This window comes from Triturus cristatus, chromosome 6 (assembly GCF_964204655.1).
Source record: "Triturus cristatus chromosome 6, aTriCri1.1, whole genome shotgun sequence".
NCBI classification, from domain to species: domain Eukaryota; kingdom Metazoa; phylum Chordata; class Amphibia; order Caudata; family Salamandridae; genus Triturus; species Triturus cristatus.
The window spans coordinates 1,903,587,089-1,903,610,401 of record NC_140589.1 but is presented as its reverse complement, the minus strand read 5'-3'; positions in this window follow the sequence as shown (position 1 = coordinate 1,903,610,401).

The following is a 23,313-nucleotide window of genomic DNA, read 5'->3' as shown; positions in this document are numbered from 1 at the left end:
CATGAGTCCCAGCTTAAGCAAAGGGATATATTTGCTAACAGGGTGTTGTTAACCTGGTGATTCAACAATCGAACATTCATTCATGTAAACAAAAACATTTGTTTCAACCACTCGTTCTGCTATGCTCATACCAAATAAATGTCCCCATGATATTAGTATACCTTATGTGTAGGACGTGTTGAAAAATGGCTGCAAAGGGGATATTAGCCTCCTCCTATAGCCACCTCAGGATCACTCAAATGGGTCGCATACCATTTAATTCGCCCATCCGTCTAAGAAACAAAGATATATATAAAAAAAGATCTTGGATCTAATCTCAAGGTTCAAGAGTGTCGCATATAACCTTATACGAATGCCTCAACGTACCTGTAATTGTATGTACTTCAGGTCAATATATACAAATATTGGCGGTAGAATTATTCTAAAAGAGAACAGAATTCATCATGATACGTTTATGTATAGAGTATAAACTCTTTTGTATTGAGTCAGAAGGACTGGAGCTGATGAACTCCAAGGGTATACCTTTAAAGGGTAGATAACCTCTTATTCTTAGAGTGGAGACAGGGTGTGTGAAGACGGGATGTATGGGAGACCCTTATTCTTCCCTCACATAAAGGCCACACAAATCGTGTTCCTATTGATAAAGAGAAAAAGAACATATCAAATCCTATACTTCCTTCAATCTGCTATATATTAGAGTCTCTACCATTGTTTAGCCAACCCTGTTTCCTCCTATTTAAATGCTAAACTACTCTCATTCACTAACCAAGCTGTATAACGGCATAAACCCTACTGTTTCTATCAAGGGATACAGCTACCCCATAAAGTTATACACGAAGATAGGTACCATGGCCCACACTGTCACTTGTTAAAACAATGGGAGTGGGACTATATTGCGGGCTAAGAACCCCCACCACTGGTCATTGTCTGTCCTTACTAATATACGGGTGTAATGAGAAGCCTAAGAAGCGCGTCTAAGTTTAAGAAAAAACGGCAGCTCCCCAGCGTTATTCGAACGGCTCACCTTATAACAGCGCATCAGCGTCCTATTTGGTGAATTTGAGAGTAAACACATCTTTATCGAACTAGCCCCCTTCTTTGAGAATGTGGTTGGCTGGTATCGTTATATTGATGATATTTTTTTTTATTTGGGAAGGTGGAGTCCAAGTTTTAGAAGAATTTCTAATCTGGCTCAACCTGGGAGACCCGAACCTCAAATTCACTTCTCAGTGGAGCAGCAGCAGGATAGATTTTCTGGACATCACTATCAAAGATGTAGAGGGCTGTTTGGAAGTGGAACTGTTTACCAAGCCTACAGCTAAAAACACCCTGCTACATTATTCCAGTTTCCACCCAAAATCGCAAAGAGACAACATCCCTTTTAGTCAGTTCCTCCGTCTCCGGAGAAACTGTTCAGAGATCAGCGATTTTTACAAACACGCTGATATTATGAAAAAGAAATTTAAGCAGAGAGGATATCCTAAAAAGTTGATTGCTCACTCATTTAAGCGGGCTAGATTCTACAATAGAGAGGCCATGCTGACTAAAACAAAGAAGGATAAAAAAGATTTTGAGAAGATCGTCTTCGTTAGCCAGTTTTCGCACATCAGCAATCGTATAAAAAATGTTATTAATAGCAATTGGCACATTATCAATAATGATGAGGACAAGAAGTTAGAAAGACCTATCTTTGCATTTAAAAGAAATAGGAATTTAAGGAATGAGCTGGTCCATACGTACAGAGAAAATCAGGGCAGAGGACAGAGTACGTTAGAGGGAACCCGGGCTCTTGGTAATGTGAGATGTGGCAACTGTAATGTTTGCCCCCTATGTCTGGAATCCGAGACTCTCGAATACAATGGACGCAAGGTCTCGTCTAGATCCCTGAACAATTGCAGGAGTAAAAACATTGTGTACTTCCTCCGTTGTCCCTGTGGGAAAGGATATGTTGGGGAAACGGGTAGGGAGTTACGCACTAGACTACAAGAACATCGCTCAGCGATACGCACTAAAAAAGTGAATGCCCCTCTGGTCACCCACTACATTGAAGCTGGCCACAATGATGCTGACATACAGTGGTTCATACTAGAGAAAATCTGGATGGGTGGCCGTGGCGGTACCATGGAACAGAAAAGGAAGGCAAGAGAACAGTGGTATATTTCCCTGTTCAATACAATGCGGAATGGCCTTAACTCGAAGGAAGAATGGGAACGGTTACTAAGATGATATGTTTTTCATCATTGTAACATCATTTGTGAACTTTACCCGTCTATAGTGCAGAAATTAAGATAGGAGGTGTCGCAAAAGGTTTTTTCTAAAGTAAAATTAACTATATATACACACGGTTGTAAATGTCTGGCTTTTTTATAAAGATCTATCAGATAAGACATACAGCCTTTGTCAACAGAATAGCCCATTTTCTAGGATACTGCCCGAACTATATTTACGTGTGTAGTCTTTATATAATTCTGGAGACCTCAGATTTAGGGTAATACTAGTGGCCGCCATTGATAATCTGAGGTCTATGATAATTAAAAAAAAATTTAAGTCCTTTGGTTGTGATATCACTGGCTCGTTGAGTTATGGTTTTTATATATCTCTGGAGGCGTAGGCTTCATGGATACATATCACAACATGGCCGCCATGGTTTCCCTTTATTTTATAAGTTTACTGGGCTTATTTTCTACCACGATATTGCCGCGGATCTTATAGTATTGGATGGACGAACTACACTGTAAGATGGCCGCCATAGTTTGTCGTTGCTTCTAGAGCCGATTGCGCGTATCCTCTGTGTTCTGTAAGATTACGTCCTAGGCACAATCACAGCTGGCGGCATTTTTGGATCGGGGGGTGTGTTTACACCCACTATATAAGGTCTATCAGTCGGTTGTGGGTCGTCGAGGAGCTTGGACCCGGAGATGAAATAGGACGCTGATGCGCTGTTATAAGGTGAGCCCTTCGAATAACGCTGGGGAGCTGCAGTTTTTTCTTAAACTTAGACGCGCTTCTTAGGCTTCTCATTACACCCGTATATTAGTAAGGACAGACAATGACCAGTGGTGGGGGGTTCTTAGCCCGCAATATAGTCCCACTCCCATTGTTTTAACAAGAGACAGTGTGGGCCATGGTACCTATCTTCGTGTATAACTTTATGGGGTAGCTGTATCCCTTGATAGAAACAGTAGGGTTTATGCCGTTATACAGCTTGGTTAGTGAATGAGAGTAGTTGAGCATTTAAATAGGAGGAAACAGGGTTGGCTAAACAATGGTAGAGACTCTAATATATAGCAGATTGAAGGAAGTATAGGATTTGATATGTTCTTTTTCTCTTTATCAATAGGAACACGATTTGTGTGGCCTTTATGTGAGGGAAGAATAAGGGTCTCCCATACATCCCGTCTTCACACACCCTGTCTCCACTCTAAGAATAAGAGGTTATCTACCCTTTAAAGGTATACCCTTGGAGTTCATCAGCTCCAGTCCTTCTGACTCAATACAAAAGAGTTTATACTCTATACATAAACGTATCATGATGAATTCTGTTCTCTTTTAGAATAATTCTACCGCCAATATTTGTATATATTGACCTGAAGTACATACAATTACAGGTACGTTGAGGCATTCGTATAAGGTTATATGCGACACTCTTGAACCTTGAGATTAGATCCAAGATCTTTTTTTATATATATCTTTGTTTCTTAGACGGATGGGCGAATTAAATGGTATGCGACCCATTTGAGTGATCCTGAGGTGGCTATAGGAGGAGGCTAATATCCCCTTTGCAGCCATTTTTCAACACGTCCTACACATAAGGTATACTAATATCATGGGGACATTTATTTAGTATGAGCATAGCAGAACGAGTGGTTGAAACAAATGTTTTTGTTTACATGAATGAATGTTCGATTGTTGAATCACCAGGTTAACAACACCCTGTTAGCAAATATATCCCTTTGCTTAAGCTGGGACTCATGGGGGTATTTCTAAGTGTGTCTCTGGCAATTGTTAGCTTGATAGTTTTACTTAACTAGTAACACTGCATCTAAACGATAAGACTGTCTTATATGCTTTTAACATGTATATTTTGTTATCTGATTTAGATTTTAACCTAGTGTTTGGGAGAATATAACATATGTCCTGAAGAAGGTGGTCGTTTATTCTCTGATTTCCACCGAAACGCGTCGACGCACAACATAGGAGTGCAGATATAGATTGAACTGACGCTTGTTCTCCGAAATACTTGTGTGCTGACATAATCAGCTAGGAAAACAATTGATCTAGATCATATGTCTCTCCTCTCGATAAGAAAATATGAATTTCTCTTACTGAATCTCCCATTGTTTAATAATACTGTGTATGTCACATTTTATTGCACTGCTTTTGGGTTCATTTGTCGTATTGCTTTCTGCAATTTTTAATGTTTTGAATTCTGTGTAATAGGAATTTTTTATTGTGCAATATCAGCTGTTGAATAATTTTTAAATAAAAAATACTGTATTTTTTATATCAGTTTTTCTGAGGGATTTTCTTTGTGGTCTTATCCTGGTGAATGATTGAGTTAGAGCTGCGAATATAGGTATAGAACATATTTTGCTTTAATACAGAAGGGGAATTATTACTGACTTTTGTCTAACTGGTGCTCCACCCCTTTCTGTGGCACGGGGCCCCTCTCTCTTTGTTTGGCGCATTGAAGTACAGCCCTCTGGCTGGAGAGTCTCTCCTTTGAGATATTTTTCCATGAGCTTACTGGCCATGGATCACTTTAAGACCTTTGGCTTTAGTGATGATCAATTTAATAAAATCATGAATACAAAAAATGGCAACAAGATCACTGTTGTATCTGGGAGAGGTGAAAATTGGGGAAGGTTGGTGAGCCTCAAAAAGAAGTTGATACGCACAGAAGCACATGCGGACTTCTTAATAGAATATGTTAAGGCAGGTACAATCCCTATTGGCCTACAGGTTCGCAATGAACCAGGTCTCTTTATAGAGAATAAAAAGTTCCTAGAAGTATGGACCCAGATTGCAAATAGGTGCAGTAGGGATTGGATGCTTCTCATTATTGAGACAGCGCATGAACTGATCATTATTGAGAAGGAAGCCATAGAGAAGCTAGAAAGAGAGCTGAAAGAAAGTACAGGGATTGAGGATGCAAAGAAAAGGTTAGATGAGATCAATAAAGACATTGAAGGATACAGTGAATATCTGTTTAATAAGAAGCAGAATAAATTGAAAAAAGATATTGAGAGATTTAGCGCTGAACTGGCCTATCCATACCTTAACGATAAATATTATCAACAAAAACAAGAACAGGGTTGGGAACGACCATACAATAGACCTATTTATAGGAGAGGAGGTAGGAAACAGGTCACCTTCTCAGATACGTCTGGCTCAAGCAGCGAAGAAGAGAGCGCACGAAAAGATGATGAGAATAGTAGAGGTAACTATGGTGATTCAGGTCCCCCGGCTTTTTTAGAGCAAAGACCAAGGAGGGGCTAAAAATTCAACTCGAATCAAGGAAGAGGACAACAATTTCGCGGCCCTCCTCCTCCACAACAGGAATACCTAAGGACAAGGAACCAACGGTATTGGCGCCAATCGGAACACCAGTAATCAATCTGTCGGATAGAACCCTCACCGAGACAGAAATTAGGGTCTTGAGTAAAGGGTTAAGTTTTATTCCATCGTCCTACATAAACAAATATCAATTGGAAAAGGACTTACGCGCCTTCTTTAGAAAAATCAGACTTCGGAGATTTTTTGAAGATCGTCCTGTAAGGGTCAATAATAATGTATCTGGGTTTAAACCTAAATCTAACTTCACTCCTACCTTGGCTATGGTTAATAAAAACCATGAGATTTTTGAAAAATCGGTAGAAAGTGGAATACAATGTATTCTATCTGAAAACCCCAAACCATTTGACAATAACCTCAGTAGAGCTGAAAGAGAAGCCCTGAAACTCCTCAAAGATGATGTAACACTAACCATAAAGCCGGCAGACAAAGGCGGCGGGATAGTTGTTTTCAACACCTTAGACTATGAACAGAAAATGCTGGAGATGCTAGCAAATAGGGAACACTACGAGCCTGTTTCAAGAAATCAATTAGCCACCTTGTCAAAGGACTGTGGTTTGCTTCTTAATGAGGCCAAAGATAAAGAATGGATTTGTGAGGAAGAATATAACTTTTTACATAATGAGGAATCTAAGATACCCGCATTGTATGGTCTCCCCAAAATTCACAAGGACTATTATAACCCTCCGATGAGACCAATTGTCAGTAGCATTAACTCTTTAACGGAGCCACTAAGCAAATATGTGGACCACTTTCTTCGACCCATCGTTATGGGTCTGAAGTCCTATGTTCGGGACTCGGCCCACATGATATCTCTACTTGAGGGACAGCGGTTCTGTGGGGAGACTCAATGTCTGGTGACTCTTGACATTGAGTCTCTTTATACGAACATCCCTCAGAGTGCTACAGTAGAGGTTGTGCGTAGAGCTATTGAGAATATTGACCTAGAAGGAGCTGATATGAATTTCATTGTTGACTGTGCTAGGATGGTCCTTATGAATAATATTTTTTTGTTTAAGGATCAGCTTTATAAGCAAAAGAAAGGCACCAGCATGGGGGCTACCTGTGCGCCTAGTTTGGCCTGCCTCTATGTTGGTGAGTTTGAGAGTAAACACATCTTTAACGAACTAGCCCCCTTCTTTGAGAATGTGGTTGGCTGGTATCGTTATATTGATGATATTTTTTTTATTTGGGAAGGTGGAGTCCAAGTTTTAGAAGAATTTCTAATCTGGCTCAACCTGGGAGACCCGAACCTCAAATTCACTTCTCAGTGGAGCAGCAGCAGGATAGATTTTCTGGACATCACTATCAAAGATGTAGAGGGCTGTTTGGAAGTGGAACTGTTTACCAAGCCTACAGCTAAAAACACCCTGCTACATTATTCCAGTTTCCACCCAAAATCGCAAAGAGACAACATCCCTTTTAGTCAGTTCCTCCGTCTCCGAAGAAACTGTTCAGAGATCAGCGATTTTTACAAACACGCTGATATTATGAAAAAGAAATTTAAGGAGAGAGGATATCCTAAAAAGTTGATTGCTCACTCATTTAAGCGGGCTAGATTCTACAGTAGAGAGGCCATGCTGACTAAAACAAAGAAGGATAAAAAAGATTTTGAGAAGATCGTCTTCGTTAGCCAGTTTTCGCACATCAGCAATCGTATAAAAAATGTTATTAATAGCAATTGGCACATTATCAATAATGATGAGGACAAGAAGTTAGAAAGACCTATCTTTGCATTTAAAAGAAATAGGAATTTAAGGAATGAGCTGGTCCATACGTACAGAGAAAATCAGGGCAGAGGACAGAGTACGTTAGAGGGAACCCGGGCTCTTGGTAATGTGAGATGTGGCAACTGTAATGTTTGCCCCCTATGTCTGGAATCCGAGACTCTCGAATACAATGGACGCAAGGTCTCGGCTAGATCCCTGAACAATTGCAGGAGTAAAAACATTGTGTACTTCCTCCGTTGTCCCTGTGGGAAAGGATATGTTGGGGAAACGGGTAGGGAGTTACGCACTAGACTACAAGAACATCGCTCAGCGATACGCACTAAAAAAGTGAATGCCCCTCTGGTCACCCACTACATTGAAGCTGGCCACAATGATGCTGACATACAGTGGTTCATACTAGAGAAAATCTGGATGGGTGGCCGTGGAGGTAACATGGAACAGAAAAGGAAGGCAAGAGAACAGTGGTATATTTCCCTGTTCAATACAATGCGGAATGGCCTTAACTCGAAGGAAGAATGGGAACGGTTACTAAGATGATATGTTTTTCATCATTGTAACATCATTTGTGAACTTTACCCGTCTATAGTGCAGAAATTAAGATAGGAGGTGTCGCAAAAGGTTTTTTCTAAAGTACAATTAACTATATATACACACGGTTGTAAATGTCTGGCTTTTTTATAAAGATCTATCAGATAAGACATACAGCCTTTGTGTCAAGAATTCCTGTCATACAAGGGAAACACGCCCTTATGTAAACAGGAGAGCTGTTACATAACTCAAGGGAAACACGCCCTTATGTAAACAGGAGAGCTGTTACATAACTCAAGGGAAACACGCCCTATAAAGGGAGGAACCGGGAGGTACAAGGCTGTCGGATATTGTGTTTACACCGGCGTACCTGCTTCGTGAAGAGCAGTGTTCCGGAGTGGTGCTCCAGTAAGGCAAGAACGGAGGTAGGTCGAGTCGTTACTCCCTGGGCCGTGTCTTGCCCCATCGTCACCTGTGAAGGACCCGGAAGCTCTACCGGTCAACCATTGAGCTTCGCTTTTTGACTCGGCTGAGTCCAAGCGCAGTGGCGCTTTTGCTGGTTGGAGTCGTAACTCCCAGCCCGACCAGAGACACAGGGACTGCCAGCTGTAACGCACACCAGGAGGTGTTTGCCGCGTTACAGACTCGGAAGTCCACAGGATCGATCGAGCGGCTGCTCTCGGTTCAGTCTTCTTGCTTGTGATTGGGGTATCGGTGACGCATCACCAGGAGGTGACTCCGCGTCCCGGTGCAGCCTGAGGAAGAGGTTGAGAGGCTGCTCCCTTCAGGTAGAGACCCCGGCTGGGTGTTTCCCTGACTCCTCGATTCTCCCCAACTCTCTTCGTGCCCCTCACAGCCTACCGATTGGCATTGTCGGCCATTTCATTTCTGCCCTCTGTTGGCATACGCCGGGATCGGCGTATATGCAGAGGACGGTTAGGACCATCCGTGCTGTGGGCTGGTAACGTAGTTAGCCTGGAGGATTCCAGTGACTATAACTTTTGTTTGTTCTTTGTATTTTATTTGCCTTCATTAAAAGAACTAACCCTTCACAAGTGGTTGCGTCCTCATTGTCGTGTCTGTTAAACGATCCTGAGACGTTCAGGGCGTTACACTTTGTCAACAGAATAGCCCATTTTCTAGGATACTGCCCGAACTATATTTACGTGTGTAGTCTTTATATAATTCTGGAGACCTCAGATTTAGGGTAATACTAGTGGCCGCCATTGATAATCTGAGGTCTATGATAATTAAAAAAAAATTTAAAAAGTCCTTTGGTTGTGATATCACTGGCTCGTTGAGTTATGGTTTTTATATATCTCTGGAGGCGTAGGCTTCATGGATACATATCACAACATGGCCGCCATGGTTTCCCTTTATTTTATAAGTTTACTGGGCTTATTTTCTACCACGATATTGCCGCGGGTCTTATAGTATCGGATGGACGAACTACACTGTAAGATGGCCGCCATAGTTTGTCGTTGCTTCTAGAGCCGATTGCGCGTATCCTCTGTGTTCTGTAAGATTACGTCCTAGGCACATACACAGCTGGCGGCATTTTTGGATCGGGGGGTGTGTTTACACCCACTATATAAGGTCTATCAGTCGGTTGTGGGTCGTCGAGGAGCTTGGACCCGGAGATGAAATAGGACGCTGATGCACTGTTATAAGGTGAGCCCTTCGAATAACGCTGGGGAGCTGCCGTTTTTTCTTAAACTTAGACGCGCTTCTTAGGCTTCTCATTACACCCGTATATTAGTAAGGACAGACAATGACCAGTGGTGGGGGGTTCTTAGCCCGCAATATAGTCCCACTCCCATTGTTTTAACAAGTGACAGTGTGGGCCATGGTACCTATCTTCGTGTATAACTTTATGGGGTAGCTGTATCCCTTGATAGAAACAGTAGGGTTTATGCCGTTATACAGCTTGGTTAGTGAATGAGAGTAGTTGAGCATTTAAATAGGAGGAAACAGGGTTGGCTAAACAATGGTAGAGACTCTAATATATAGCAGATTGAAGGAAGTATAGGATTTGATATGTTCTTTTTCTCTTTATCAATAGGAACACGATTTGTGTGGCCTTTATGTGAGGGAAGAATAAGGGTCTCCCATACATCCCGTCTTCACACACCCTGTCTCCACTCTAAGAATAAGAGGTTATCTACCCTTTAAAGGTATACCCTTGGAGTTCATCAGCTCCAGTCCTTCTGACTCAATACAAAAGAGTTTATACTCTATACATAAACGTATCATGATGAATTCTGTTCTCTTTTAGAATAATTCTACCGCCAATATTTGTATATATTGACCTGAAGTACATACAATTACAGGTACGTTGAGGCATTCGTATAAGGTTATATGCGACACTCTTGAACCTTGAGATTAGATCCAAGATCTTTTTTTATATATATCTTTGTTTCTTAGACGGATGGGCGAATTAAATGGTATGCGACCCATTTGAGTGATCCTGAGGTGGCTATAGGAGGAGGCTAATATCCCCTTTGCAGCCATTTTTCAACACGTCCTACACATAAGGTATACTAATATCATGGGGACATTTATTTAGTATGAGCATAGCAGAACGAGTGGTTGAAACAAATGTTTTTGTTTACATGAATGAATGTTCGATTGTTGAATCACCAGGTTAACAACACCCTGTTAGCAAATATATCCCTTTGCTTAAGCTGGGACTCATGGGGGTATTTCTAAGTGTGTCTCTGGCAATTGTTAGCTTGATAGTTTTACTTAACTAGTAACACTGCATCTAAACGATAAGACTGTCTTATATGCTTTTAACATGTATATTTTGTTATCTGATTTAGATTTTAACCTAGTGTTTGGGAGAATATAACATATGTCCTGAAGAAGGTGGTCGTTTATTCTCTGATTTCCACCGAAACGCGTCGACGCACAACATAGGAGTGCAGATATAGATTGAACTGACGCTTGTTCTCCGAAATACTTGTGTGCTGACATAATCAGCTAGGAAAACAATTGATCTAGATCATATGTCTCTCCTCTCGATAAGAAAATATGAATTTCTCTTACTGAATCTCCCATTGTTTAATAATACTGTGTATGTCACATTTTATTGCACTGCTTTTGGGTTCATTTGTCGTATTGCTTTCTGCAATTTTTAATGTTTTGAATTCTGTGTAATAGGAATTTTTTATTGTGCAATATCAGCTGTTGAATAATTTTTAAATAAAAAATACTGTATTTTTTATATCAGTTTTTCTGAGGGATTTTCTTTGTGGTCTTATCCTGGTGAATGATTGAGTTAGAGCTGCGAATATAGGTATAGAACATATTTTGCTTTAATACAGAAGGGGAATTATTACTGACTTTTGTCTAACTGGTGTTCCACCCCTTTCTGTGGCACGGGGCCCCTCTCTCTTTGTTTGGCGCATTGAAGTACAGCCCTCTGGCTGGAGAGTCTCTCCTTTGAGATATTTTTCCATGAGCTTACTGGCCATGGATCACTTTAAGACCTTTGGCTTTAGTGATGATCAATTTAATAAAATCATGAATACAAAAAATGGCAACAAGATCACTGTTGTATCTGGGAGAGGTGAAAATTGGGGAAGGTTGGTGAGCCTCAAAAAGAAGTTGATACGCACAGAAGCACATGCGGACTTCTTAATAGAATATGTTAAGGCAGGTACAATCCCTATTGGCCTACAGGTTCGCAATGAACCAGGTCTCTTTATAGAGAATAAAAAGTTCCTAGAAGTATGGACCCAGATTGCAAATAGGTGCAGTAGGGATTGGATGCTTCTCATTATTGAGACAGCGCATGAACTGATCATTATTGAGAAGGAAGCCATAGAGAAGCTAGAAAGAGAGCTGAAAGAAAGTACAGGGATTGAGGATGCAAAGAAAAGGTTAGATGAGATCAATAAAGACATTGAAGGATACAGTGAATATCTGTTTAATAAGAAGCAGAATAAATTGAAAAAAGATATTGAGAGATTTAGCGCTGAACTGGCCTATCCATACCTTAACGATAAATATTATCAACAAAAACAAGAACAGGGTTGGGAACGACCATACAATAGACCTATTTATAGGAGAGGAGGTAGGAAACAGGTCACCTTCTCAGATACGTCTGGCTCAAGCAGCGAAGAAGAGAGCGCACGAAAAGATGATGAGAATAGTAGAGGTAACTATGGTGATTCAGGTCCCCCGGCTTTTTTAGAGCAAAGACCAAGGAGGGGCTAAAAATTCAACTCGAATCAAGGAAGAGGACAACAATTTCGCGGCCCTCCTCCTCCACAACAGGAATACCTAAGGACAAGGAACCAACGGTATTGGCGCCAATCGGAACACCAGTAATCAATCTGTCGGATAGAACCCTCACCGAGACAGAAATTAGGGTCTTGAGTAAAGGGTTAAGTTTTATTCCATCGTCCTACATAAACAAATATCAATTGGAAAAGGACTTACGCGCCTTCTTTAGAAAAATCAGACTTCGGAGATTTTTCGAAGATCGTCCTGTAAGGGTCAATAATAATGTATCTGGGTTTAAACCTAAATCTAACTTCACTCCTACCTTGGCTATGGTTAATAAAAACCATGAGATTTTTGAAAAATCGGTAGAAAGTGGAATACAATGTATTCTATCTGAAAACCCCAAACCATTTGACAATAACCTCAGTAGAGCTGAAAGAGAAGCCCTGAAACTCCTCAAAGATGATGTAACACTAACCATAAAGCCGGCAGACAAAGGCGGCGGGATAGTTGTTTTCAACACCTTAGACTATGAACAGAAAATGCTGGAGATGCTAGCAAATAGGGAACACTACGAGCCTGTTTCAAGAAATCAATTAGCCACCTTGTCAAAGGACTGTGGTTTGCTTCTTAATGAGGCCAAAGATAAAGAATGGATTTGTGAGGAAGAATATAACTTTTTACATAATGAGGAATCTAAGATACCCGCATTGTATGGTCTCCCCAAAATTCACAAGGACTATTATAACCCTCCGATGAGACCAATTGTCAGTAGCATTAACTCTTTAACGGAGCCACTAAGCAAATATGTGGACCACTTTCTTCGACCCATCGTTATGGGTCTGAAGTCCTATGTTCGGGACTCGGCCCACATGATATCTCTACTTGAGGGACAGCGGTTCTGTGGGGAGACTCAATGTCTGGTGACTCTTGACATTGAGTCTCTTTATACGAACATCCCTCAGAGTGCTACAGTAGAGGTTGTGCGTAGAGCTATTGAGAATATTGACCTAGAAGGAGCTGATATGAATTTCATTGTTGACTGTGCTAGGATGGTCCTTATGAATAATATTTTTTTGTTTAAGGATCAGCTTTATAAGCAAAAGAAAGGCACCAGCATGGGGGCTACCTGTGCGCCTAGTTTGGCCTGCCTCTATGTTGGTGAGTTTGAGAGTAAACACATCTTTAACGAACTAGCCCCCTTCTTTGAGAATGTGGTTGGCTGGTATCGTTATATTGATGATATTTTTTTTATTTGGGAAGGTGGAGTCCAAGTTTTAGAAGAATTTCTAATCTGGCTCAACCTGGGAGACCCGAACCTCAAATTCACTTCTCAGTGGAGCAGCAGCAGGATAGATTTTCTGGACATCACTATCAAAGATGTAGAGGGCTGTTTGGAAGTGGAACTGTTTACCAAGCCTACAGCTAAAAACACCCTGCTACATTATTCCAGTTTCCACCCAAAATCGCAAAGAGACAACATCCCTTTTAGTCAGTTCCTCCGTCTCCGAAGAAACTGTTCAGAGATCAGCGATTTTTACAAACACGCTGATATTATGAAAAAGAAATTTAAGGAGAGAGGATATCCTAAAAAGTTGATTGCTCACTCATTTAAGCGGGCTAGATTCTACAATAGAGAGGCCATGCTGACTAAAACAAAGAAGGATAAAAAAGATTTTGAGAAGATCGTCTTCGTTAGCCAGTTTTCGCACATCAGCAATCGTATAAAAAATGTTATTAATAGCAATTGGCACATTATCAATAATGATGAGGACAAGAAGTTAGAAAGACCTATCTTTGCATTTAAAAGAAATAGGAATTTAAGGAATGAGCTGGTCCATACGTACAGAGAAAATCAGGGCAGAGGACAGAGTACGTTAGAGGGAACCCGGGCTCTTGGTAATGTGAGATGTGGCAACTGTAATGTTTGCCCCCTATGTCTGGAATCCGAGACTCTCGAATACAATGGACGCAAGGTCTCGGCTAGATCCCTGAACAATTGCAGGAGTAAAAACATTGTGTACTTCCTCCGTTGTCCCTGTGGGAAAGGATATGTTGGGGAAACGGGTAGGGAGTTACGCACTAGACTACAAGAACATCGCTCAGCGATACGCACTAAAAAAGTGAATGCCCCTCTGGTCACCCACTACATTGAAGCTGGCCACAATGATGCTGACATACAGTGGTTCATACTAGAGAAAATCTGGATGGGTGGCCGTGGAGGTAACATGGAACAGAAAAGGAAGGCAAGAGAACAGTGGTATATTTCCCTGTTCAATACAATGCGGAATGGCCTTAACTCGAAGGAAGAATGGGAACGGTTACTAAGATGATATGTTTTTCATCATTGTAACATCATTTGTGAACTTTACCCGTCTATAGTGCAGAAATTAAGATAGGAGGTGTCGCAAAAGGTTTTTTCTAAAGTACAATTAACTATATATACACACGGTTGTAAATGTCTGGCTTTTTTATAAAGATCTATCAGATAAGACATACAGCCTTTGTGTCAAGAATTCCTGTCATACAAGGGAAACACGCCCTTATGTAAACAGGAGAGCTGTTACATAACTCAAGGGAAACACGCCCTTATGTAAACAGGAGAGCTGTTACATAACTCAAGGGAAACACGCCCTATAAAGGGAGGAACCGGGAGGTACAAGGCTGTCGGATATTGTGTTTACACCGGCGTACCTGCTTCGTGAAGAGCAGTGTTCCGGAGTGGTGCTCCAGTAAGGCAAGAACGGAGGTAGGTCGAGTCGTTACTCCCTGGGCCGTGTCTTGCCCCATCGTCACCTGTGAAGGACCCGGAAGCTCTACCGGTCAACCATTGAGCTTCGCTTTTTGACTCGGCTGAGTCCAAGCGCAGTGGCGCTTTTGCTGGTTGGAGTCGTAACTCCCAGCCCGACCAGAGACACAGGGACTGCCAGCTGTAACGCACACCAGGAGGTGTTTGCCGCGTTACAGACTCGGAAGTCCACAGGATCGATCGAGCGGCTGCTCTCGGTTCAGTCTTCTTGCTTGTGATTGGGGTATCGGTGACGCATCACCAGGAGGTGACTCCGCGTCCCGGTGCAGCCTGAGGAAGAGGTTGAGAGGCTGCTCCCTTCAGGTAGAGACCCCGGCTGGGTGTTTCCCTGACTCCTCGATTCTCCCCAACTCTCTTCGTGCCCCTCACAGCCTACCGATTGGCATTGTCGGCCATTTCATTTCTGCCCTCTGTTGGCATACGCCGGGATCGGCGTATATGCAGAGGACGGTTAGGACCATCCGTGCTGTGGGCTGGTAACGTACTTAGCCTGGAGGATTCCAGTGACTATAACTTTTGTTTGTTCTTTGTATTTTATTTGCCTTCATTAAAAGAACTAACCCTTCACAAGTGGTTGCGTCCTCATTGTCGTGTCTGTTAAACGATCCTGAGACGTTCAGGGCGTTACACTTTGTCAACAGAATAGCCCATTTTCTAGGATACTGCCCGAACTATATTTACGTGTGTAGTCTTTATATAATTCTGGAGACCTCAGATTTAGGGTAATACTAGTGGCCGCCATTGATAATCTGAGGTCTATGATAATTAAAAAAAAATTTAAAAAGTCCTTTGGTTGTGATATCACTGGCTCGTTGAGTTATGGTTTTTATATATCTCTGGAGGCGTAGGCTTCATGGATACATATCACAACATGGCCGCCATGGTTTCCCTTTATTTTATAAGTTTACTGGGCTTATTTTCTACCACGATATTGCCGCGGGTCTTATAGTATCGGATGGACGAACTACACTGTAAGATGGCCGCCATAGTTTGTCGTTGCTTCTAGAGCCGATTGCGCGTATCCTCTGTGTTCTGTAAGATTACGTCCTAGGCACATACACAGCTGGCGGCATTTTTGGATCGGGGGGTGTGTTTACACCCACTATATAAGGTCTATCAGTCGGTTGTGGGTCGTCGAGGAGCTTGGACCCGGAGATGAAATAGGACGCTGATGCACTGTTATAAGGTGAGCCCTTCGAATAACGCTGGGGAGCTGCCGTTTTTTCTTAAACTTAGACGCGCTTCTTAGGCTTCTCATTACACCCGTATATTAGTAAGGACAGACAATGACCAGTGGTGGGGGGTTCTTAGCCCGCAATATAGTCCCACTCCCATTGTTTTAACAAGTGACAGTGTGGGCCATGGTACCTATCTTCGTGTATAACTTTATGGGGTAGCTGTATCCCTTGATAGAAACAGTAGGGTTTATGCCGTTATACAGCTTGGTTAGTGAATGAGAGTAGTTGAGCATTTAAATAGGAGGAAACAGGGTTGGCTAAACAATGGTAGAGACTCTAATATATAGCAGATTGAAGGAAGTATAGGATTTGATATGTTCTTTTTCTCTTTATCAATAGGAACACGATTTGTGTGGCCTTTATGTGAGGGAAGAATAAGGGTCTCCCATACATCCCGTCTTCACACACCCTGTCTCCACTCTAAGAATAAGAGGTTATCTACCCTTTAAAGGTATACCCTTGGAGTTCATCAGCTCCAGTCCTTCTGACTCAATACAAAAGAGTTTATACTCTATACATAAACGTATCATGATGAATTCTGTTCTCTTTTAGAATAATTCTACCGCCAATATTTGTATATATTGACCTGAAGTACATACAATTACAGGTACGTTGAGGCATTCGTATAAGGTTATATGCGACACTCTTGAACCTTGAGATTAGATCCAAGATCTTTTTTTATATATATCTTTGTTTCTTAGACGGATGGGCGAATTAAATGGTATGCGACCCATTTGAGTGATCCTGAGGTGGCTATAGGAGGAGGCTAATATCCCCTTTGCAGCCATTTTTCAACACGTCCTACACATAAGGTATACTAATATCATGGGGACATTTATTTAGTATGAGCATAGCAGAACGAGTGGTTGAAACAAATGTTTTTGTTTACATGAATGAATGTTCGATTGTTGAATCACCAGGTTAACAACACCCTGTTAGCAAATATATCCCTTTGCTTAAGCTGGGACTCATGGGGGTATTTCTAAGTGTGTCTCTGGCAATTGTTAGCTTGATAGTTTTACTTAACTAGTAACACTGCATCTAAACGATAAGACTGTCTTATATGCTTTTAACATGTATATTTTGTTATCTGATTTAGATTTTAACCTAGTGTTTGGGAGAATATAACATATGTCCTGAAGAAGGTGGTCGTTTATTCTCTGATTTCCACCGAAACGCGTCGACGCACAACATAGGAGTGCAGATATAGATTGAACTGACGCTTGTTCTCCGAAATACTTGTGTGCTGACATAATCAGCTAGGAAAACAATTGATCTAGATCATATGTCTCTCCTCTCGATAAGAAAATATGAATTTCTCTTACTGAATCTCCCATTGTTTAATAATACTGTGTATGTCACATTTTATTGCACTGCTTTTGGGTTCATTTGTCGTATTGCTTTCTGCAATTTTTAATGTTTTGAATTCTGTGTAATAGGAATTTTTTATTGTGCAATATCAGCTGTTGAATAATTTTTAAATAAAAAATACTGTATTTTTTATATCAGTTTTTCTGAGGGATTTTCTTTGTGGTCTTATCCTGGTGAATGATTGAGTTAGAGCTGCGAATATAGGTATAGAACATATTTTGCTTTAATACAGAAGGGGAATTATTACTGACTTTTGTCTAACTGGTGCTCCACCCCTTTCTGTGGCACGGGGCCCCTCTCTCTTTGTTTGGCGCATTGAAGTACAGCCCTCTGGCTGGAGAGTCTCTCCTTTGAGATATTTTTCCATGAGCTTACTGGCCATGGATCACTTTAAGACCTTTGGCTTTAGTGATGATCAATTTAATAAAATCATGAATACAAAAAATGGCAACAAGATCACTGTTGTATCTGGGAGAGGTGAAAATTGGGGAAGGTTGGTGAGCCTCAAAAAGAAGTTGATACGCACAGAAGCACATGCGGACTTCTTAATAGAATATGTTAAGGCAGGTACAATCCCTATTGGCCTACAGGTTCGCAATGAACCAGGTCTCTTTATAGAGAATAAAAAGTTCCTAGAAGTATGGACCCAGATTGCAAATAGGTGCAGTAGGGATTGGATGCTTCTCATTATTGAGACAGCGCATGAACTGATCATTATTGAGAAGGAAGCCATAGAGAAGCTAGAAAGAGAGCTGAAAGAAAGTACAGGGATTGAGGATGCAAAGAAAAGGTTAGATGAGATCAATAAAGACATTGAAGGATACAGTGAATATCTGTTTAATAAGAAGCAGAATAAATTGAAAAAAGATATTGAGAGATTTAGCGCTGAACTGGCCTATCCATACCTTAACGATAAATATTATCAACAAAAACAAGAACAGGGTTGGGAACGACCATACAATAGACCTATTTATAGGAGAGGAGGTAGGAAACAGGTCACCTTCTCAGATACGTCTGGCTCAAGCAGCGAAGAAGAGAGCGCACGAAAAGATGATGAGAATAGTAGAGGTAACTATGGTGATTCAGGTCCCCCGGCTTTTTTAGAGCAAAGACCAAGGAGGGGCTAAAAATTCAACTCGAATCAAGGAAGAGGACAACAATTTCGCGGCCCTCCTCCTCCACAACAGGAATACCTAAGGACAAGGAACCAACGGTATTGGCGCCAATCGGAACACCAGTAATCAATCTGTCGGATAGAACCCTCACCGAGACAGAAATTAGGGTCTTGAGTAAAGGGTTAAGTTTTATTCCATCGTCCTACATAAACAAATATCAATTGGAAAAGGACTTACGCGCCTTCTTTAGAAAAATCAGACTTCGGAGATTTTTCGAAGATCGTCCTGTAAGGGTCAATAATAATGTATCTGGGTTTAAACCTAAATCTAACTTCACTCCTACCTTGGCTATGGTTAATAAAAACCATGAGATTTTTGAAAAATCGGTAGAAAGTGGAATACAATGTATTCTATCTGAAAACCCCAAACCATTTGACAATAACCTCAGTAGAGCTGAAAGAGAAGCCCTGAAACTCCTCAAAGATGATGTAACACTAACCATAAAGCCGGCAGACAAAGGCGGCGGGATAGTTGTTTTCAACACCTTAGACTATGAACAGAAAATGCTGGAGATGCTAGCAAATAGGGAACACTACGAGCCTGTTTCAAGAAATCAATTAGCCACCTTGTCAAAGGACTGTGGTTTGCTTCTTAATGAGGCCAAAGATAAAGAATGGATTTGTGAGGAAGAATATAACTTTTTACATAATGAGGAATCTAAGATACCCGCATTGTATGGTCTCCCCAAAATTCACAAGGACTATTATAACCCTCCGATGAGACCAATTGTCAGTAGCATTAACTCTTTAACGGAGCCACTAAGCAAATATGTGGACCACTTTCTTCGACCCATCGTTATGGGTCTGAAGTCCTATGTTCGGGACTCGGCCCACATGATATCTCTACTTGAGGGACAGCGGTTCTGTGGGGAGACTCAATGTCTGGTGACTCTTGACATTGAGTCTCTTTATACGAACATCCCTCAGAGTGCTACAGTAGAGGTTGTGCGTAGAGCTATTGAGAATATTGACCTAGAAGGAGCTGATATGAATTTCATTGTTGACTGTGCTAGGATGGTCCTTATGAATAATATTTTTTTGTTTAAGGATCAGCTTTATAAGCAAAAGAAAGGCACCAGCATGGGGGCTACCTGTGCGTCTAGTTTGGCCTGCCTCTATGTTGGTGAGTTTGAGAGTAAACACATCTTTAACGAACTAGCCCCCTTCTTTGAGAATGTGGTTGGCTGGTATCGTTATATTGATGATATTTTTTTTATTTGGGAAGGTGGAGTCCAAGTTTTAGAAGAATTTCTAATCTGGCTCAACCTGGGAGACCCGAACCTCAAATTCACTTCTCAGTGGAGCAGCAGCAGGATAGATTTTCTGGACATCACTATCAAAGATGTAGAGGGCTGTTTGGAAGTGGAACTGTTTACCAAGCCTACAGCTAAAAACACCCTGCTACATTATTCCAGTTTCCACCCAAAATCGCAAAGAGACAACATCCCTTTTAGTCAGTTCCTCCGTCTCCGAAGAAACTGTTCAGAGATCAGCGATTTTTACAAACACGCTGATATTATGAAAAAGAAATTTAAGGAGAGAGGATATCCTAAAAAGTTGATTGCTCACTCATTTAAGCGGGCTAGATTCTACAATAGAGAGGCCATGCTGACTAAAACAAAGAAGGATAAAAAAGATTTTGAGAAGATCGTCTTCGTTAGCCAGTTTTCGCACATCAGCAATCGTATAAAAAATGTTATTAATAGCAATTGGCACATTATCAATAATGATGAGGACAAGAAGTTAGAAAGACCTATCTTTGCATTTAAAAGAAATAGGAATTTAAGGAATGAGCTGGTCCATACGTACAGAGAAAATCAGGGCAGAGGACAGAGTACGTTAGAGGGAACCCGGGCTCTTGGTAATGTGAGATGTGGCAACTGTAATGTTTGCCCCCTATGTCTGGAATCCGAGACTCTCGAATACAATGGACGCAAGGTCTCGGCTAGATCCCTGAACAATTGCAGGAGTAAAAACATTGTGTACTTCCTCCGTTGTCCCTGTGGGAAAGGATATGTTGGGGAAACGGGTAGGGAGTTACGCACTAGACTACAAGAACATCGCTCAGCGATACGCACTAAAAAAGTGAATGCCCCTCTGGTCACCCACTACATTGAAGCTGGCCACAATGATGCTGACATACAGTGGTTCATACTAGAGAAAATCTGGATGGGTGGCCGTGGAGGTAACATGGAACAGAAAAGGAAGGCAAGAGAACAGTGGTATATTTCCCTGTTCAATACAATGCGGAATGGCCTTAACTCGAAGGAAGAATGGGAACGGTTACTAAGATGATATGTTTTTCATCATTGTAACATCATTTGTGAACTTTACCCGTCTATAGTGCAGAAATTAAGATAGGAGGTGTCGCAAAAGGTTTTTTCTAAAGTACAATTAACTATATATACACACGGTTGTAAATGTCTGGCTTTTTTATAAAGATCTATCAGATAAGACATACAGCCTTTGTGTCAAGAATTCCTGTCATACAAGGGAAACACGCCCTTATGTAAACAGGAGAGCTGTTACATAACTCAAGGGAAACACGCCCTTATGTAAACAGGAGAGCTGTTACATAACTCAAGGGAAACACGCCCTATAAAGGGAGGAACCGGGAGGTACAAGGCTGTCGGATATTGTGTTTACACCGGCGTACCTGCTTCGTGAAGAGCAGTGTTCCGGAGTGGTGCTCCAGTAAGGCAAGAACGGAGGTAGGTCGAGTCGTTACTCCCTGGGCCGTGTCTTGCCCCATCGTCACCTGTGAAGGACCCGGAAGCTCTACCGGTCAACCATTGAGCTTCGCTTTTTGACTCGGCTGAGTCCAAGCGCAGTGGCGCTTTTGCTGGTTGGAGTCGTAACTCCCAGCCCGACCAGAGACACAGGGACTGCCAGCTGTAACGCACACCAGGAGGTGTTTGCCGCGTTACAGACTCGGAAGTCCACAGGATCGATCGAGCGGCTGCTCTCGGTTCAGTCTTCTTGCTTGTGATTGGGGTATCGGTGACGCATCACCAGGAGGTGACTCCGCGTCCCGGTGCAGCCTGAGGAAGAGGTTGAGAGGCTGCTCCCTTCAGGTAGAGACCCCGGCTGGGTGTTTCCCTGACTCCTCGATTCTCCCCAACTCTCTTCGTGCCCCTCACAGCCTACCGATTGGCATTGTCGGCCATTTCATTTCTGCCCTCTGTTGGCATACGCCGGGATCGGCGTATATGCAGAGGACGGTTAGGACCATCCGTGCTGTGGGCTGGTAACGTACTTAGCCTGGAGGATTCCAGTGACTATAACTTTTGTTTGTTCTTTGTATTTTATTTGCCTTCATTAAAAGAACTAACCCTTCACAAGTGGTTGCGTCCTCATTGTCGTGTCTGTTAAACGATCCTGAGACGTTCAGGGCGTTACACTTTGTCAACAGAATAGCCCATTTTCTAGGATACTGCCCGAACTATATTTACGTGTGTAGTCTTTATATAATTCTGGAGACCTCAGATTTAGGGTAATACTAGTGGCCGCCATTGATAATCTGAGGTCTATGATAATTAAAAAAAAATTTAAAAAGTCCTTTGGTTGTGATATCACTGGCTCGTTGAGTTATGGTTTTTATATATCTCTGGAGGCGTAGGCTTCATGGATACATATCACAACATGGCCGCCATGGTTTCCCTTTATTTTATAAGTTTACTGGGCTTATTTTCTACCACGATATTGCCGCGGGTCTTATAGTATCGGATGGACGAACTACACTGTAAGATGGCCGCCATAGTTTGTCGTTGCTTCTAGAGCCGATTGCGCGTATCCTCTGTGTTCTGTAAGATTACGTCCTAGGCACATACACAGCTGGCGGCATTTTTGGATCGGGGGGTGTGTTTACACCCACTATATAAGGTCTATCAGTCGGTTGTGGGTCGTCGAGGAGCTTGGACCCGGAGATGAAATAGGACGCTGATGCACTGTTATAAGGTGAGCCCTTCGAATAACGCTGGGGAGCTGCCGTTTTTTCTTAAACTTAGACGCGCTTCTTAGGCTTCTCATTACACCCGTATATTAGTAAGGACAGACAATGACCAGTGGTGGGGGGTTCTTAGCCCGCAATATAGTCCCACTCCCATTGTTTTAACAAGTGACAGTGTGGGCCATGGTACCTATCTTCGTGTATAACTTTATGGGGTAGCTGTATCCCTTGATAGAAACAGTAGGGTTTATGCCGTTATACAGCTTGGTTAGTGAATGAGAGTAGTTGAGCATTTAAATAGGAGGAAACAGGGTTGGCTAAACAATGGTAGAGACTCTAATATATAGCAGATTGAAGGAAGTATAGGATTTGATATGTTCTTTTTCTCTTTATCAATAGGAACACGATTTGTGTGGCCTTTATGTGAGGGAAGAATAAGGGTCTCCCATACATCCCGTCTTCACACACCCTGTCTCCACTCTAAGAATAAGAGGTTATCTACCCTTTAAATGTATACCCTTGGAGTTCATCAGCTCCAGTCCTTCTGACTCAATACAAAAGAGTTTATACTCTATACATAAACGTATCATGATGAATTCTGTTCTCTTTTAGAATAATTCTACCGCCAATATTTGTATATATTGACCTGAAGTACATACAATTACAGGTACGTTGAGGCATTCGTATAAGGTTATATGCGACACTCTTGA